We start from the raw sequence: 4712 nt of genomic DNA, 5'->3' as shown, positions 1-4712 counted from the left end.
GAGACAAGATTACAACTACCAATCAAAATAAATATATTATAACCCAAAATATTAATGAATTCAATTTCATTCGATTCCAAAATAGAACCGACAGATAACCCATTGTATATGAACCAACTTAAATAATCCTTCCATCTACTAAGCATGCTCACACTCACTGCTTCTTGCTCTGGCATCTGGAAACCTATGACACGGTAGAGAGTTCCAGGAACGCTCATGCGAGCTGAACGCCTAAGTCTGGCCATCTTCTTTCTTAACTGTCATGGTTAGAGCAAATCAAATATAAATGAGCACAAAAGCTCATCAAGTAACCACACAACAGTTCTATAAAGCAATAACAATAGCAATATCTGAGGCATTCTACTTTTAAATCTCTAGGTGGAAGATTTCTAGCTTTAGTTATACAAAGGTTATGAAGAAAGGTTCGGGCTTTCAAGATTCAACGATCAAGATACGGTTAAAGCCGACATTTATCGTAATTCAATAGCAGAAATCATATCAGAAAAGCATAATAATATCATGGAACAAGATATATGGTATCATGGTATCATGGAATTATTATTCAAATCAAAACTTTTTAACCAAATCATTGCTCAAAATCATTTTATGACGCTACGGATTACAGGCGGTGATCATCCGTGAAGTAATCCCGAACCTCGTTGGGTTCTAAACTGTTAGATATATTTGTGATGTCATGTCTAATAATGATTTGTGTTTAGTTTTTAGATCTTAACTAACAAGACAAATCAGGACTTAACTGGAAATCAGGACTTATACTGAAGTCAGAACTTAAGATATCAGAACTTAAGTTATCAGAACTTAAGTTATCAGAACTTAAGATATCAGAAGATATTTATCAGGAGATAATATCAGGACTTAAGAAGACATTCAGATGAGGAAGACGACTGATTGAAGGAAATAAGATCAAGGAAAACACAAGAAGAGATATGCATGGAGAAGAATTCTATGAAGAATAGAATACTTGGAAGAAAAGATAACTAGTTGATATATTTTAGGATGCAGACTTATGTTCGATATCAATTAGAAGATTATCATGTAACTGTGTGTCTATATAAACACAGCATAAGGTTTACACTATAAGTATTATCATAATCAAGAATATTATTCATTGTAACCCTAGCAGCTCTCGTGATATTTGTTCATCACTGAGAGAGAACGGTTCCATTGTAATACTGTTTTATTAATAAGATTATTATGTGTCTCATACTTGTGTTCTTAATTTAATTTGATTGTACTAAATACTGTATTCAAACCCCTTCTATAGTGTGTGTGACCTAACAAGTGGTATCAGAGCAGTCTGTTAACACATATACAGTAAAGATCCAAAACAATCATGTCTGAAGAAGAGAAAACTCCAACCAAGCCCACCAAAACTGAAGAAACTCCAAAGACTCAAATCCATAATCGATATGAGACTATTAGGGTTCCCATACTGAAACCTTCTGAGTATCCCATATGGAAAGTGAGGATGACTATGTTTCTGGAAGCTACAGATCTAGAATACCTTGACAGAATTAATGAAGGTTCACATAAGCCAACCAAGCTCTCTGTTGTAGTTGCAGATCATCCAGCACAGACTGTACCAAAGGGGAAAAGTGAATATACAGCTGAAGATATCTCATCTATTGCCAAGGATGCAAAGGTAAGGCATTTGCTGCATAGTGCCATTAATAATGTCATGTCAAACAGGGTAATTAACTGCAAGAGTGTAAAGGAAATATGGGATGCCTTGGAGACAAGATGCCAGTGAACTGATTCACTTAAGAAGAATAGGATGACTATACTCACTCAAGAGTATGAACACTTTGACTCAAAACCTGATGAGTCATTAACTGGTTTATATGACAGATTTGTCAAACTCTTTAATGATCTGTCACTGGTGGATAAGGAATATGATCTTGAAGATACTAATCTTAAATTCCTTTTAACTCTTCCTGAAAGTTGGGATTTGAAGGCAACTACTATAAGAGACAACTATGCTCTTGATGAAACTACTCTTGATGAAATTCATGGTATGCTCAAAACTCATGAACTTGAGATGGATCAAAGAAGTAAGAGGCTTGGGAGAAAGTCAAGAACAATTGCTCTTAAGGCTGAGGAGGAATCCTGATAAGTGGCATTTTATACCACTTAGAACGTCTTAAAATGGCTTAAATTGGCGTCTTGAAATCAAGTATTTTATGTATTTGATGCGTTTTTCTAGTGTTTATGCATTTCAGGGTATTAGTTGCATTTCGGGGGAGGAATCATCAAGAATAAGCCTTGGCATGTGTTCACCATTGCGAGAGGAAAGGAATGGGCAGATTATGGCGAAGAAACGGAGCAAACCTGGATTTTTTCCAGTAGAGGCCTGCGCGCCCGCGCAGTAATGCTGAGCGGCCGCGCAGCAACCTGCGCGCCCGCGCAGCAATGCTGAGCGGCCGCGCAGCAACCTGCGCGCCCGCGCAGCTATGCTGAGCGGCCGCGCAGGGTCGGGGGAAAAGATAAATTATTTTAGACTTCTACTTCTGTTTGGCTTCCAACTTCTATGTAATCTGAGTTTTATGGGACTATTATATAGGTAGATTTGAGACGTTTTCACAGAGAGTATTAAGGGGATTATGTTTGAGATTGTGTTTTACGCAAGAAGCAAAGGAGATAAGGAAGAAGGCCGATTTAGCACACCGCAACGAAGAGGAAGCATATATTCTTGTGATTCTTGTTTCGTTGTAACGTTGGATGCTAGTTTTCTTGCTTTGACTTATTTACTCTTGTGACGTACTCTGTTTTAATATAATTAGTTTAGTTATTATTTTCTTGTGTTTGTTTGTCATGATTTCATATGAACTCATGATGGCGATAAGTTCTATTATGGGCTAATCGTGGTCATGGGGTTGCAACAGATTTATTATGGAATTCTCTAGTTAATTGTTTAATACTTTAGTGTGTGATGATTGCATGATATCTAGTATTGGTTGTGCGTATTCGTCTTATGTGTGTCGCGAACATATAAGATAGGGTGTTAATCTCTTGTGAAGCGACGGTGGATCTTGAGATTTAGAACTTGCCATGCTAGCATAGGTTCATGTACGTTGAGCATGATTAGTGGGTAACTCTAACAGTTTTATTTGCCCTATGTAATCAAAAGGGATAACTTGTGCTTAAATTGTTGTGTTGTCAATTTCTGTAGACATATAGGAACTCAACATAATTGATGACTATTCAACTTCTATCTTAATTGTGGATGCTTGGTAGAATGGTATTAGTACAATGAAAGTTGGCTTTTATCAGTTTCGTGTTATTCGATTAATATCATCACTGTCACATGCTAAAGGTAATAACAATGGCTATAGAAGGAAGTAATAATGAAGTTGTGATCTCATGAGTGTTTTATTATTGATAAATTGAAGTGTTAGTTAAGTGGTTAATTGAGTAGTTAATTATAGTTAATATTTAATCAATAATTTTAAGTGTTATTATCTTAACATTGAGAAGTAATCATACATTGGTGAGTGAGTTTAATTAGACAATAATTTAGTCTGAGTCTCTGAGGGAACGAACTAGAAAGTATTCTATATTACTTGCGAACGCGTATACTTGCGTGAATATTAGTGCGTGTTTTCATCCTAACAAGTTTTTGGCGCCGCTGCCGGGGACTCGGCGTATTTGTTTAGTTTATGTACTTACCATCATTGGTCATTAGGACTCAGTGATTAGGACGTAGTAGTTACTTACTCTTTTCGGTTGTGTTTCAGGTACTTTAGCAAGCGTTTATGCAAACTCGTTCTCGTGCTCGCAAGAGGACTTTAGATACAGCTGAGGAGACAGACGAAGTTCTTGATATTCCGGAGAAGTTAGATTTTGAGGATTCGGATTCAGGAACTGAGCAGAAAGAACCAGTAAACATGGGAGATCGTATTGTTCAAGCTGATCCAGCTCTTATGGATTTTTCTCGGCCTAAAATTGATGACATTCAGTCAAGCATCCTTCATCCGGCTATTCATGCTAACACCTTTGAAATCAAGCCGGGCACTATTCAGATGGTGCAAAATTCTTTTTCTTTTGGAGGAGCGGCAACTGAAGACCCCAACATGCACATAAGGAATTTTGTCGAGATCTGCAGCACTTTTAAGTATAATGGCGTGACTGATGAGCCTATCAACTTGAGGCTTTTCCCATTCTCACTGAGGGATAAGGCTAAAGACTGGTTACATTCTGAACCAGCTGGGTCCATCACTACGTGGCAAGATCTTGCGCAAAAGTTTCTGGTGAAGTTTTATCCAATGGCAAAGACTGCTGCTATGAGGATTGCTCTTACTCAGTTTGCGCAGCAACCTACAGAATCTATGTGCGAGGCTTGGGAACGCTACAAGGAAATGTTGAGAAAATGTCCACATCATGGAATGCCGGATTGGATGGTGATCACTGGTTTTTATAATGGTTTGGGGGCCCAATCTCGGCCCATGCTCGATGTAGCAGCTGGAGGAGCCTTATGGGCTAAAAGCTATACTGAGGTGTATAATCTTATAGAGACGATGGCTGCAAATGAGCATCAAAACCCAACTCAGAGGATGACGTCAGGCAAGGTCGCGGGTATTCTGGAAGTTGATGCAGCCACCGCTATTGCAGCCCAGCTCCAAGCGCTATCAATGAAGGTTGATTCTCTGGCTACGTATGGAGTTAATCAAATAGCTATGGTTTGTGAGCTTTGT

General features: G+C 38.2%; 1 non-coding gene across 1 annotated transcript; it reads right to left on the bottom strand.

Annotated features, from left to right (window-relative positions):
- Positions 1-4298: 4298 nt before the first annotated feature.
- On the bottom strand, positions 4299-4405 carry LOC141709635 (small nucleolar RNA R71). The gene has a single exon (XR_012570200.1). It is a non-coding gene; the product is annotated as a small nucleolar RNA R71 (small nucleolar RNA).
- Between the last annotated feature and the right edge of the window lie 307 nt (positions 4406-4712).

The sequence above is a fragment of the Apium graveolens genome, chromosome 2 (assembly GCF_009905375.1).
Source record: "Apium graveolens cultivar Ventura chromosome 2, ASM990537v1, whole genome shotgun sequence".
NCBI classification, from domain to species: domain Eukaryota; kingdom Viridiplantae; phylum Streptophyta; class Magnoliopsida; order Apiales; family Apiaceae; genus Apium; species Apium graveolens.
This window is presented reverse-complemented; position numbering and strand designations above follow the sequence as displayed.